The sequence below is a fragment of the Manis pentadactyla genome, chromosome 3 (genome assembly GCF_030020395.1).
Source record: "Manis pentadactyla isolate mManPen7 chromosome 3, mManPen7.hap1, whole genome shotgun sequence".
In the NCBI taxonomy this organism is placed as follows: Eukaryota; Metazoa; Chordata; class Mammalia; order Pholidota; family Manidae; genus Manis; species Manis pentadactyla.
Genome location: NC_080021.1, coordinates 46,500,635 through 46,516,696, shown reverse-complemented (window position 1 = coordinate 46,516,696; position 16,062 = coordinate 46,500,635). Strand labels below are relative to the sequence as shown.

Here is a 16,062-nt window from a genome sequence, read left to right as displayed (position 1 = left end):
TATGCATAGAGACAATTTTGAAAAATACAGAAAAGCAAACTGAAGATATATCTCTCTTCTTACCATTCAGGTATAAAACAATCATTCACAACTGGTATAAGTTCTTTTGGTCTATTTTATGTGGAGATATGTGTATTTGATGGTAACGATTATCTACAACATATATATATACTATGTACATATTATGCTCCCCAAAATTGGATTTGCATTATATGTAATTTTTATAACCTGTCTTTTTGCAGTGAACATTCTTAAATATTTTAATGACAATGTTGCAATGTTTTAAATTTATCATCACCATAAAAAATGGTTTTAAGCTCCAATATGCATATTATATAACAGTTAAAAAAAAAAACCTTGATGTAGGATCAAGCCATTTCCCCACACAGAAATGTATATCTGATCCTAGTTCTGCAGTACCCCATGCACTATCATGAATTGACTGGAAAAATAAAACAAGTTACATAACCTCTTTAAGCTTCAGTGTCCTCATCTGTAAAATGCCACAGTATTTTTGCAGCCTCCTTATCCTGCATAATTCAGTCCTGGAATTAGTTATATAAGCAAAAATACAAATTAAAAAGGGAAGTCCTAAAATGATACAAACATACCTCAAATATTTCACATTAACTTAAAACATACAAATGAACATTCATCAAGCTTATGAAATAGTCCCAAGACCTCTTTCTTGCATAAACCACACCTGTAAGTATCCATAATTTCCAGCTTTATTTTCTTTAAAGAGAAATAGAACATATAGACAATTGTAAAACAGTCTAAGCACAAAATCCTTCTAGACTTTTTCTGTCACACTAAATTTAATAGCCACTTGTTTAGTGAATTCCTATATAAAGACTTTCTAAACATTCAACTTAGTTTTCATAAAATCAATACCTCTTTCTTTCCCATCTAGATATCATCTTATATAATATTTAATCAACTTACATAATTTCCAAATAAACACACTGAAACACAGGTCTGGGAACAAGCTCACTGACCCTTTGAGCACATCCCTCCACTGCAGGCAGCTGAAGGACTCGGTGCACTGGAGAATAACCCACTGGCCTGAGCATCCAGTGTGCCATGAAGACTAGTCAACATGTGTTAGAGGGAAAGAGAGCTTCAGAAAAGATGGACATGGGCTAAGTGCATATGGCTGCTCTCAACATTAAAAGAATCAATGCATGCACAATATTTGGCACAAAGTGTGGCACTCAATTAGCTCTTGATAAACATAACCTGAAAAGAGGGAGAGAATAAGAAAATAACAAGAATGCTTTCCACTGTTTGCTCACAATCATTGACATCTAGTCAAGCTTCAACCAAGACCAGGTAAATGGAGTCATCTGTTGAGGACTTGATGTCATTCTAGAATCAGATCCTGAAGAGAAGGATGTGGTCTAAATCAGATGCGGCAGATGGAAAGTGCTTACCGGAACACGAGTAGCCTGGCTCTCATGGCAAGTTATCAGTGGGTATACTGGATCCCAGAGTAAGATGAAACAACATAGACATATAAGCTGAAAAGAAGTTGGATCAAACAGGCTGATAATCAGGAAAAAAGGAGACTGACAGGGAGCATTAAATACTGGGCTACTCTTCTGGGCACAAACTATCTGCTTCATGACCTCTGATATTGTTTTATTGTCTATATTTGTAAATGGCTGCTTAGTGTTTTTATTTCTCATTTCAAACCAAGTACCAGTGAATGAAGCACCAGTGAAGACTTAACTTAAAGGAAATTATAAACCTGCATCATCCTGGCTTTAATCAATTTTTATCATCATCCTTCTCTATCCTAGAAAATTCGTGTCTCACCCCCAGCCTAAGCAAGGTGTTTTCTTTCAAATTTTCCTGGCAGCAAAAAGGACGATAGCTAACATGGGTTTTAACAAGCTGCATTTTGAGGACATAGAAAATGCAGTGCAAAAGTAAGTAAAAAGAACTTAACTTTCTATAAAACACAGAATTAGCACAGCAGACACTAACAATCAGTAGATGGAATGTCAACAATGTAAATAAACAAGAATACTATGACAAATGCAGTCAAAATCCTTAAGAGCAAGAGTTGTTGCTGATTTCTCTTGCAGATAATGGATGTTGAAGACTGTGACTAGAAGCAGCTAGGGGAGACCCACGACCAGGGTTGTGAATGATAAGGAAATGCCATCAAAGAACTGTTGCTAAAGTTTTAATGTCAAATACCCATGAGAAGCAGAAGAGAGAATGAGAAAAGAGAAGTTTCTTTACATATAATTTGAAGCAAATAACTGCATTACAGGCCAAACATGGGTCATGTCCATTTAGTTAAACCTTCCTAGGGTCACAGCTCCCTTTGATAATCTGTGAAAAAGCTATGGACCTTAAAATAGTTTTGCAGTGTCTTATAAAACTACATGTACTTGCCATATGACAATTGCACTTGTTGAGTACTTTCATTCCAAAGAAATGAAAATTTTTGTTCATGCAAAAACCTGTACATTAATGTTCATAACAGTTTTATTCATAATAGCCAAAAACTGGAAACAACTTATATGTTTTTCAGTGGGCAAATAGCTAAGTAAACTGTGGTACAACCCTATTGTACTTGGGTGAATCTCCAGGGACTTACACTAAGTGGGGGAAAAAAAGGAAAAGAAAAAGAAAATCTCAAAAGGCTACAAATCATACAATTCCATTTATATAACATTCTGGAAGTAACAAAATTATAGAGCTAAAGAACATATTAGTGGTTGTCAGGTATTAGGTATAGCAGGGAAAGAGGCAGATGAGGCTATTAAAGGGCAAGAAGGAGGCATTCTTATGATTACAGGCAGTTCTGTACCTTGACAGTGATATTGGTTACATGAATCTGCATATGATACAATTGCATAGAACTATACAAACACACATGCACAATCACCATTACATGCAAAACTGGTGAAATCTCAATAAACTCTCTAGATCATACCAATGTCAGATTCCTGGTTTTGATATTTTACTATAGTTATGCAAGATGTTACCATCCTGAAATACAGAACTTCTCTGTACTTTTTTTGCAACTTCCTGTAAATCCATAATTATTTCAAAATAAAGATTTTTTAAAAAGTAGGTCTATATGTACTAATATAGAAATATGACTTTATATTACTAAAGTCAGTCATCAAATAGAATTGTGATGCGATCCTCTTATGAGGAGAGAGATTGAGGATGTAAAAAGAGTGGAAAGTAAAGAAAAAAATTCTAACTTTTCACTTGATATGCTTCTGTGCTAGTTTAATTTTTTACTTGATATTCTTCCATACAGTTCAAATTATTTTTAGAGTATGAACATATCATTTATCATTTTAAAAGGTAAATAAGAATTTTTTTTTAAATCTATAGACCTCTCCCAAAAAATTCATATACAATTAAGTAAACAATTTTAGCAATCTCATAGACCCAGAGCCCACCCACAGATCTCCTAAAGGGTATGTGCCCTCCTTACTAGATGCCCCTGCTTCAAAAAATAGCTGCCTGCACAAGTGGAGAGAAGTAGGGTCAGGGGACCAATTAAATATATTCTGTAATCACCCTGGGCTCTATTTCCTATGAAGCCTAGCCGCCCTCAAGTGGAAAATAAAGATTCATTTCTTTGTTTCTTTGGAAGTGACTACATGTGGAACTCTGAATTGCAACTTTAGGAACCACACCAAGGGTGATCATAACAAACATGAAGGAATAAATTAACATATAAATAACTTATTACTCAGAGTACTTAGAACAACATGAGGAAATAGAATGGTTCTTTGAGCATTTGTTTACCAGCCATATTCCAGGCAATATGCTAGGCACTGGAAATAAGGCAGGGAGAAAAACAAGCTTGTTTTCCACCTAGAAACTACTGGGTGCCTAGAGGCATGGGAATGTTCTTCGCTGCTTAATGCAAGTCATCCCATTTTGCTGAAAATCTTCAATACATGAACCACATGCATAAATGATATATAAGAATTATGGAATCAGAATGAAAATATTTATATCATCCCTAAAAGAAATATAATATGTAAATATACAAAGAAACATTGATTTATACATAGATAGGTAGGCAAATAGAGATAAAATCCACAATCAAATAGCTATGCTCATTTAGAACCTACAGACAGCCATTGGTTTTGATCTTTTGACTCAAACATGACAGAATAAGCTAAATTATTCAATAATCCAGACAAACACTCTTGGCGTTATTTGTTTTGTTTTTTTTAACAGAGGGCTTGGTAGAGAACTGCAATGGTACACTAATAGGACTAGAACTGATGGGAAGACACATGAAATAATAGAAATATTGAACTTGAGAAGCAGCATGGCATAGAACACATGTGGCTAATAACACATGTGTTCATGTTCCAGACCGCCTGGGTTGGAGTTCCAAATCTGCCCCTTAACAGCCCTGAGACCAAGGGAGTTACTCCCTGTGCCTCAGTTTCCTCATACATAGGACAGATGCATGGTAAGGCTGTGATGCAGGCTGAATGAATTAGAGTTCTATAGATGTGTTTGTCAAATCAACTTTTCAGTAAACATTTATTGGACTGAAACCAAATGCATTAGGTGTTCAGAGGAAAGAATTCCTGGGAGAGGAGTTATTCAAATGGGTAGGACTCCGCCAGGAGACAAGACAGAGAGGTGCTCTAACAGTGGGGCCCAGACAATGCCAAGGCAGGAAGGTGAGCACATTTGGGGAAAAGAAATCCTGAAGATGTGGAGACTCCAAGGTGGAGCCCAGCCTCCGGGTGCAGATTCGAGGCTCAGCAGAAACACACACTGTCTCTCAATGAAGGGTTTGGGTTTTACTTGGTAGGTAATCTTAGCACCCTGAGTGATGTTGAACAAAGGAGAAATCTGATCAGTGCTGTGCTTTAGGAAAATCAACTTGTCCCATGGTTTAGAGGAGGACCTGAGGAGACCTTTTATGAAAGCATTGTATAATAAATGGTTATATACCAGAAGAAGTGTAATCAAGGCCAAAGCAGAATGATGACAGTAAAGACGAGTATGAACAGAGACAGAATGAACAGTAATTGAATTGAGACAGAGATTGGAAAGCAACTAGGTCACTAAAAGAAATAGAAAATTATGAAAAATCTGAGAAATTACTATGTGCCAGACATGCTAGGTAAATTTCCGTAAGTTAAGTTCTCACAAGTAATATGCCAAACAATCAAATGCAATAACTGTGGAACCTGTTAAAACTATCCCCTTGTTTACCCATAAGAAACTGAGGCTCAGAAAAGTTCAATGATTTGCCTAGATAGGTGACTTGTGAGAGACAGAGCCAGGATTTGAATACATCACTTCATGACCGCAGACCAGATTTCATGCTTGCTCAAGTATTCCATGCAGTGTCCAGGGGGAAGATGTCGACTCTGTTTGGGACACATTGCTGGATCTCCAGATGGATTTTCTGAACAGGCAGCTGGAAAGACATGAGGAAGTCTGATGGGAAAATCAGGGTTGGAGAGTGGAATTCAGAAGCTTCACAGAGGTTTTGTAAGAATTAGTGAAGTCACTGAAGTGAATAATCAATAACAGATCATTTATAATAATTAACTTGCACGTTCATGTGCTGGGATGTAATCATGTTTGTCTGAAGAGCCAACACAGCAGTTTTAAGGGGATTCGCAAACAGAAGAAAACTGCTGTTCTCTCCAGTAAGCAATATTTTAGTGGCAAAACACCCTGTGAATGGTTTGTGAGTACAAAGCAGCAAGCATGTGAGTAGCTTTTTACAATGTCACGTTCTCTCCTTCCACTTGGGAAGGAAGCACAATGCTACCATAAGCAGATACTAACAGCACAGATGCTGGAGCTGATGTGAGCATAAATGCTGTCCTGCACCAAAAAAAAAAAAAAAATTTCCAAAGTACCATGCCTGCATAAATCTTATATTTTTATGAATCACTGCCATTACGGCAACTGAACACTGAAAATTTGTGTCTCAGGATGTGAATGGATCTTTCTAGATAGTTTAGCTTATCTCAGACTCCTCATAATTTATACTTGTCTGTGTATCCTAACCAAACAGGGCTTTGCTTCCTAGACTGCTCAAGTGCCAGCCTATACCCTGTATGGCTAAAGTTCAAAAATAGAGTTTAATTGCAATCCAGAGGAGATTAATAATCTTTCTGATGCCTCTGTTGCCATGTTGTAAACATCCAACCACAGATTCAACATTAATTTTTCCATTTCTTATTAACAGCAGTTTTCTAAAGCAAACAAATATATTCTACTATACAATTTTATGTTTTGTAAAAGGTGACCTATACTTTCTTTTCAAAAGCAGTTTCTTTAATGAAAATATTGTAATGTCAGTCCATGCAAAGCAAATGCATATTAATATGCGTTTACATCTGTCTCATATTAATATTCATGCCTGAATCCACATCCCTACACAAAGCCAATTTTCTGACCATCTGTGTGATGGCTGGTGGATGCAATGAATAAATTTTATTTGTGAGGGGAGTGATAAATCATGTATCTTCAGTTTTTCACCCACAATCTTTCCTCTTAGGTGCAAAAATGTTTTCATCATGGTCTGGAATATTTAAGTAAATGGAATAGATTAACCCGTTAGTATTCCTACAGATACTGGCAATTTTTAGAGGCCATGAAAATACAATCTCAACACCTGTAACCAAAAATAAGGAGAAGGAACGATGGGTTTGCCTGGTTAGATTTGACACCTCTGGTTCTTATGTGAGTTTCTAGTATTTTACAATAATTTTCTGTGTTGTTTAAAATGCACTCTAGCTGTTTTTGAAAAGCTTCACAGTTGAAGACTAGGCCTCTGCAAAAAGAGTGTATTTCTGGAGAAAGTCCTTATAATCATCAAATATCTTAAAATTCCTGTAAGTTTTTCACAATGGAAAGATTTCAGACAAGGGAAGTTATCTGTATTTAGATAACGATCTTGGTACTTTCAGTTTTACCCAAGTGAGATGTCAAGATTTCAGTGGTAAGGACATGTTTGTCCACTTGGTGACCTGCTCGGGAATAGTGCACCCACATCTTACAAACGAGCACGTTTCAGGAGAGGAGCCAATGGCCTTTAGTTAACCGGCAAACAGAGCCCAAAAGGAAGCAATCATGTCATGGTATAGAGAGCCTGAAAGACTGCACACACTAAAGAAAGAAGGGCTTGAATAATGAAAACTATGTCAGATGGTCTAAGATAGTTTCCTTGCCTCTTCCAGGGATGCTTTCTGTGAATTTTAGATGATTGGACTCCTAGATTGAATCCAAACCTAAAGTTTCCATTCAATTTAATTTACCTCTTCTGAGTTAGACGGGGCTTTTTTAAGGTCCCTAAGAATGTCAGGAACAGCACAAACCATAACTTCAGGTCAAAGCAGATCTAAATTAGAACTTAGTGTCCTCATAGGCAGCTTAAAGTTTCTACTTCAGCTGTCATGACACTGAACAGAGTGACAGTCAAACAGGAACCCTCAGAGCTATTGATCTATAGTAAATACAGCCCCAGTCAGCACATGGACATTCACACAATAAATGGAGCTAATGCAGAGAAAGTTTGTCTCAAATAAGCAACAACTACTGACTGAGCACCTGCTGCTTGCAAGGCACTATGTTGAGAAAGAGATACCTGGCTAGTAAGGAAGACAGATTCTCCCACAAGAAGATTTTCAGCCATTAACTTGGTATATAATAAGTATGACTTGAGTACTACAAATCGAATTAAAAAGACAGAGTTCCACAAGCCCAGGAAATCAAGGACCTCGCCACAAGGAATTTAAAATCAATCATGAAGTCTGAAAAGATTAATAATGTCAGAGAAAAGACATCTGACCAGATGAGAGCTTTACAAAGACTCAGAGCAGGAAATATTTAGTGGGAGGAAGTGGGAGTAATGAGGGAAACTGGGTAGACCGCTCTGGTTACATCTGAGAATTAATGTTCAAAATTATGGGAGTTAAAGGAACTGATTTTGAGGAGTACACATGCAGGCATTAACACTGAATCATGAAGTCAGAGAAATAACCTCCTAGTAACTCTGTTAATTCTCCTAATTGTCTCAAGAAGACAGTCTCAGTTTTGTGTGCCAATATATCTCTCAACCGCTCTAGTACTTGCTAAATCTTTTTAACAGAGAGAGCCAGCCCCAGGCTCAAAGTCTACAGGCTAGAAATTAATAATGCTGTTGGTTTCATTATGTTTATTTTTAGTGTTACTTTATTTTACACCAAGTAGTACTTATTGGTCTTCCAATTGTGGTGGTAATATAAAACTTCCTTTTAGGCAAAATTTATTTAAGATTTTAAAAATTAGTTGTCTTTAAAGATGAAGAATAGAATTAGTGAATGTGATAAACAAATGACTGAAGTTTGGAAAGAACTCATGTGACACAGCAACTGGCAAGATGGAAAGAGAGGTTGGACTCAGTCCAGAAATGCCTCAGTATAGAAGTTAACTGGACTAAATTACAGCCTTTGATTTCAATTTGATTTGGTAACGCAAAGTACATATTTCCCTGATATAGTGGCCACTGCTGAGGTCATGCTTGTAAAATCTCTTTCAGGCCTTTAATTTTTAAGAAATATATATGACCTTTTTCCATATTAATGCAAAAGGAATATTACCTAAATGAGAGAAAGGAGGAAAACATAATAGGTTGACAAGCCCTATCCCTCAGTGATTTAACATAAGAGATATAAACATAAATACTTCACCAGCAGCAAAAGGATATTGCTTTCATTAGATAGCCCAGGATTTCACACCATATACTTAAGTATTATTAGCATAATATTGATACTTTTTTATATTTGCCACCTACCTATTTCACAGTGATATTGTAAGGATTAGTGATGCAATATTTCTTAAGCTTTTTCAACTCTTAAAAGAAAATATACCCTATAAAAACAAGGTAGGAGTAATAATAGTCATCATCATAATAGCAATAACTGCTTATGCATTTTCAAACATGGGCTCTGTGTTGATGGAAAGGGAAATTAGGCTATAAGCTAAAAACGCAGGCTTATCAGCTGGTTAGCACACAGAGATTAGGATGGGATAACAGTGATGCTATCTACACTATATCAAGGTTTGGACTAGGGTGTGAGATTCTCCATTTGTAGCAACTCCCAGGTTGCAGATGTTGCTGGTGTGAGACCACACTCTGAATAGTAAGGCCTTAGACTATGCCATTCTTTCAGGTCAGATCTAGAATATATGCCATCAGCTGTCAGGGGATTAAGGAGGCATGCCTAAATATATTGCTGCTGATGCCTCTCCCATTTTTGCCACCTTTGCACCTGGTATTCTTTCTCTATTCCAAGCCACCTACATAAAAATTATTTCTCTCATTGTCTCCCTACTCTACTCTCATTCTCAAACCAGATATGAACTCTTTAAGAGCAGAAACCCACCATCTATTATAAAAATTGATCATTATGATTTGAACAAAGACTTGTGCTCAACATTATTGATTTTACTACTCTTTGTAACACCAAAAAGTAGGAAAATCTTGTTTCTTATGAAACATTCAATAATATGGGATATGTGTAGGATATAGCATCAGTTAAATAGCAGGATACAAAACTACATTTAGTACCATTTAAATTTAAATATAGGTAGAAATATTAAAAGTAGCACATGTAATTAACAAATTAAATAGCATCTTGTCTTTTGTCCTTTTTTCTGCTGAATAATCATTAGCAAGAGGATGGAAATCTAATTCTCATCCCCCACTCATTGAAGAACAGCAAAGCCTTTGCTCCAAAAGGAGTTAACAGCTTGGATATTTCGGACATAGCAAGAGTGAGCAAGCTGGAGCTGTAAGGGAGAGAGAGGTTTAAGAATAATAGATGGCAAGGCCCAAATGCAGGGAGAGAATTAGATTTCTTAGGACTCGGGGACAGAGGAGTTAACTGATGAGTTTCTGCCCCCTGACTCTGTTCTATGCTCCACATAGGTGGGTGTGGCTCTTGGAGACCTCAGGCCAGAACAGAAGTACCCTGTGAGCCCTGACACCAGGGAGCATCCACCACTGAATGGTCTATGAGGGCTGGGACCACACTCACTGAAGATCAGAAGACATCCCAATTTTCCCAGACTGTGCAAACCCATGGGGACCTTTACAACCTCAAGGGAGTTGCTGGCAAACCCAAGACTAAGTAGGTTAGGGGCTAAGTCACATTTAATGTACATGGGAAAACACTTTTTTTTTCTTGCATTAAAATGTTATAGGGAAGTACATATGCATACACATATACATGAACACTGGGAAGAAATACTCTGAAATGTTAATGGTAGTTTACATTTGGAGGTTGGTCCATTGGCAAATGTTTTCTTCTTTATACATTTCGTTATTTTACAAAAATTCTGAAAACACCTAAATTGCTTTTAGAATCAGGAAAAGAAAGTACAAGAAATCTCATTCTTTAAAATCAAGGCACATAGGTTATTCACCATTTTTATATGCAGCATCTAGCACAGTTCTGGTTCACACAGCAGGCAGTAAAAAAGATGATAACTAAATTAAATTGAATAAACAATTCAACACCCATGCTCTAACGTTAGTTAATACAACCACCCTGGTATGCAAGAAATAGTCCACACACATATGAAAGAAAGTATGCTCTTCTGAAAATAACATTTTATATTAGACTATTTTAATTTACCATGAGAGAAATATTATATAAGCATTAAACAAAGGTACTCTAGACTCAGGGACTGTGCCCTTTATTTGGAGACAGAGGCTTTGTTTAGGTCCCATGTTACCCATTAAGTGTATCCCTTTGGTAAGTCACTGACCTCTCCAAACCTCCAATACCTCATCTTTAAGTCAAAGTTCTATCCAATTAAACATGGCATGGTTAAGATCAAATGAAGTATAGAAAGTGAAAGCAATTTTAAACTATGATATACTACACCACACTATTTTTATTACTAGAGCCTGTATTTGGCAGAATGAAAGACTAAAAATATAGTTAATTATTTTAAATCATTTATTAAGTTAAAAAAAGAAAGAAAAAAAGTGAACTTGACACTATATCAATGCTCCTGACTTTTTGTTCAGTCAGTGATCTTCTAAGTAACTCCTAACATAACCACAAACTAATGTGATAAAAATAAACAGAAGAAATGGAGGTTAGTTAGTGACTTCCTATATTTTACCGTTTGGTTCACTCACATACTCATTTTTTCAACAATATTTAGTGTATCAGACACTCTCCTACGGGCTGGGAGTTCAGGAGGGAGCCAGATGAGTGTCTCTGCCCTAGTACAATTTTCATTCTAGTGAGGAAGAGCTCAATAACCAACAGGTTAAACAAACAAGAGAATTTAAGACTGGGGTAAGTGCTATGAAGAAAATCCACAGGACTCTAGTTGCCAGCCTGCAAGATGGTCTCCCGTGATCCCACCTCCTGACAGTCATGCCCCGGCGAAGTCCCCTCTCACGTTTGACAGAGTTGGTCTGACTGACAACAGAAGAAGTGATGGTATGTCACTTCCAGGATTGGATTATAAAGGACATTGTGGCTTTGGTTTGGTTACTCCCTCATGCTCTGCCTCAGTCTGCAGAGGAAGCCAACTGCCATGTACTAAGGACACTCACACACGCCTACTGAGAGGCGGCAAACAACTGGCAAGGACCTGAGGCTTCCAACAAAAGTGTCTCTAGTCTTAGAATTGGATCCCCCTGCCCTTCAGAAGACTGCCGCCCCAGCCAACAGCTGGACTGAGACCTCGTGAGAGATCCTGGGCCAGATCACCAGCTCCCACCTTCCTGAGACACAGAAAATGTACACAGCCAGTAAGTGTTATTTGAAGCTGTTCAGTTTTGGGGCACTTTGTTACACAACAAAACATAACAAAAACAAGGATGATGAAATAAACTGGATGGTGGTTTGAAAAGACCTTCTTAAGGAGATTATATTTGCTCTAGGACCTGAAGGACAAAGGTGAGCTCTGCAAAGAAAAGCCAAACTAAGAGAATAACCAGCAGAAGTGGGAAAGGATTTGGAATGCTTGAGAAGCAAGCAAACTTTTCTCCCCAGTCTAAGTCTGTGCACTGATTAGACACAACTCCATTCAGCCCCTCATATGTCCTCCTACTGCTGGCAATTCCAGTTCCCATTGCCTCATCTACTACATTTATGCATTTTCCCCTCTAGTGTTTCTCAGCAGAGGAACTCAGCATTTGGGGTGATTCTCCTTAGTACAGAACTGCCCAAAGACTGAAAAATGTTTTGCACCCTGATCCCTCCCACTAAACTCTGGGAGAACCTCCAGTGCATGTGATAACTCAAACTCCCCCTTTCCTCATTTTACAAAATAGCCTCCAGAAGGGCATTCTTGTCCCCAATTTAAAACCACATAGTCTGACCTATGGACCACAGAGTGTAGTGACTAAAAACACTCTTGCACGAGAAGTTCTTAGATATGGAACAACCCCACCACCTATCATAAAATGGACTTCATCTCTCTGAACTTCATTTTAGTCATTTGTTATATAAACCATCCAAAGATTAAATGAAGTAACAACATATGTAAAATAACACATAGGAAACACTTAGGATAGGAGCAATCGTTAAACTATTTCACCTCTCCTTAGCCAAATCTCTCTTCCTCTTTAGAATCAAACTGAAGTCAGATCTCTTCAAAGAAGCCTTGGTGGCTCCACTTACTTGAATTTCTTTGAATTTATGAAGCATCCCTTAGCAATTGACACCCTTCTTGGGGTAGATGGCACATGAGGACTGTGTATTTCTGTGGAAATTATCAGGGTATCCAGGACAATTAATTAAGCTACATGGCTTCCTTTTCTTCTCCATTGGAGACCACAGAGAGGGAAGGTCTGCTAATCTTCCCGCTCTTCTAAACCACCTGCTTAAGGTTTTCTCCCCATCAAGGTTGGTTGTGGAATCTAACACAGTCTCTACAGTACTAACCCCTTCCTTCCTTGTTGTCACACAGGAAAACACCAGGTCCTTTATAACCCAAATGTCAGCTGCCGGGATGTCCCCATAACTTTCTGGCAGTAAGGGGGAAAAGATGGTGGGACAGTCTCAGCATCAATTTTCAAATTGCTTAAGCATGAATTAACATCTCCCAGTATCTCAGGACTCTCAAAAGAACTCCATTTCCTAGTCTCCCCTTGCTTTGAGTGCCTGTTTTCAGTGAGTTCCTGCTGCCCCTGTTTTGTGTCTTTCCTTCTTCAGCCACTCCCTTCTATCCAGCCCACATCCACAGCAAGGTGAGATATGGCTTCTTTCTTGCCAATGGGTTTCAGCTCCAGGCAAGTTCGCTGTGGATTCAGTGGGACCAAAGAAATTGACACCAAAACATTCTTGGGGTGAAAGAGTTATACCCAACTTTATTTCCAGGTGGCAGATCAGTCACTAGAATCCCATTCACTCAGAGCGAGTCTGCATGCAGCAAGCCGGTCTCTGCCTCTGGGCCCCTCTGTCTGCACAGCCGTCATCTGGGCCTCTCTGCCTGCACAGCCATCCTGCACAGCTGTCCTCTGGGCCTCTCTGCACAGTCATCCCGCACAGGCATCCTCCAGGCCTCTGTCCTCAATGCTGTCACCACTCCAGCCTCTGCTCTGCTCTCCTGCAGCCTTGCAGCTGTGCCACTGTGTTACACCCAGAGCACTGGGCGGAGCTCTTTATATAGAGTCAATAGCCATATATTGCCCACAGGTGTGCAGTGAGCTAGTCAACCAGGGCCAGGTGAGAATCCTGGCCACAGGAACTCTCAGTTTATCCACAGCTTCCTTCTCTGTTTCATTCTCCCACAAATGATCACTACTGTATGAAGTTGTAAGGCAGAGCTCCAGGAGTGACAGAGGAGCCTCAGTACAACCAGCACAGCCAATAGTGGACCACTCACTAGTACAATTCCTGTAACTAATAGCCCACTAGCTCCAATTTCCTGAAATTTATTTTCCTCCCCTAAAACACACTAATAACCACCATGGAGAGAGAAAAGCTTAAAAAAATAAAACACAGAAGTTTAAAGGGTAAGAAGTGTTCCAAATTCTTAGCATGGATCAAAGACCTATCATTGTGACTGTCTTTCTCAAAGGGTAGCAAAGTTCAGTTAATCAAAGACTTGCCATCTTTTTCTTTTTGCTGTTTCTCTAAAGGATTGCCCCTTTTCACAGTCACCTACCTTACATTGGATTGAATGATTTATTTTTTTACAGAACCCTCCTGGTCTTAAACTGATGCAAATCAGAGATGCAATTCAGAAGATTCAAATCAGAGACCTAAACTATTATCTTTGCATGTGTCTACCTTCCTCCAGTATGTGGTTGACATTTCAAAGCACCTCCACACCACAGCATACAATATCCAGCGGTTCCCAAGTTCTCACCAACCCTGACTCCTATAGTTGAGCCTCCTCCCACTAGTTCAGAAATCCTTTGAGACACATGCCCATAGTTTTTAATTCTTGGTCCCCATGCCACCAATACCTAGTTCTAGTCATAGAAGAAGGCCTTAATGTCCTTACTGACTAATTGATTCCTGAAACCACACCCACTTATCTATCAGCTTTTGCTTTCCCCATAACTGACCTCATCCACATGTACCCATGGCAAAGGCACAATATGATAATTCTTATGTTGGACTAAATAAAAAAGAAATTTAGAAAAAGCATCACACATCATCTGGGTAATTGTCCTATATTTATAATAAAGCAGATTAACATCCCCACATTAATGAACGACTCAAATGCTGCTATAACAGCTGAGCATGATTATCTGAGCTTATTACTTAACCACTCTGTTAAAAACAGTCTTGTAATATGATGTGGGAGACCAGAACCCAACTGTTCTTTAACTTCAGCAAGGAACAAAACTATTAACTGATACTGGGGTGGGGGTGGTCAGCCAGTGACTTCTAAGTTTGACAGCACAGCCACGAGGGCCCTAGGGGTGGTTTGTGATCTGCTTGGCTCTCTGCCTGGCTTTCTTCCTAACATTCAAACCCAAAGCCACTTATGCCTTTACTTTAAAATCTGGCCCTGCTCCAGACTCAGGTATCTAGCTTGCCTTCTTGCCATACATTGAGGAAGTACAAGGAGCCTGAAGTCACTAACCTGGGCAGTTGATAGGACTTTATTCTGGTTTCTGGGTTCACTGTGGCATTGGCACCTTACTTTCCAGATAAGTGGGTTTCTGCTTTGTAACCAAATGACAGTATGTTGCCCTACAGGTAAGCCCCAGCCCCCAAGCCCACTGGCAGAGGTAGAACTTCAACCACCAAACTCCAGGATTCTTACGACCCACAGCTGGATCCCCGCATAGGCTCTCCCGTATTGAGCAACTCTGAGTTAGCAACACCATGTGGGCAAATCCATGGCAAATAATTTGCCTTCCTGGAATCCTGGAATTCACCTATCCTATCCCTGCTTGCATTTAATAAATCTTGAATTCAGGTTGAGCTTTTTAATGATGCTCTACCCCTCATTTCCTAACTCCAAAGACAATTCTCCCCATTGTGGGTCTAAAGTTCTCAGTCTTTAAATCACTGCCTCCCAACCTTTTACACATCATGGCACATATAGAAAATAAGATTCACTTTTTTTTCTGATAATACAGTTGACAAACAATATTATATTAGTTTCAGGTATACAGTGGAGTAAGTCAATATTTGATACTGTGAAATGATCGCTACAATAAGACAACATCCATCACCACATATAGTTACAAATTTTCTTTCTTGTGATGACGGTTTTTAGGATCTATTCTCTTAGCAACTTTAAAATATACAATACAGTGTTATTAATAATATTCACCATGATATACGTACAAGATTTGTTCTTATATGATATCTGTTCTTAGTCAAAGGTGACAGGCCCAGGGAGGACCCTCTAGCCACCACAGAGCCTTCTTCAGCCACATTCCAACTGAAGGTATCACTATTTAGGCACACTGGTAAGCCATTTGTGGCCTGCCTGCATGCCTATTCTATGGACAGGGCAGCCTTAAGGAACTAGCTAGCCTCTAGCCTGGGTCCATTGTTTTATTAGTTTGTCTTTGGGTCAGCCTGGATTTTCAGGCCTTCCTATTTTTAGCTCTAA

General features: G+C 38.7%; 1 long non-coding RNA gene across 1 annotated transcript in view; it reads right to left on the bottom strand.

Annotated features, from left to right (window-relative positions):
* Nucleotides 1–468: 468 nt before the first annotated feature.
* LOC130682858 (uncharacterized) overlaps nt 469–16,062 on the bottom strand; it is a 29,966-nt gene continuing 14,372 nt past the window's right edge. The window contains exon 3 of the long non-coding RNA XR_008996251.1: nt 469–545. This is a non-coding gene — a long non-coding RNA (uncharacterized LOC130682858). The remainder of the gene's footprint in view (nt 546–16,062) is intronic.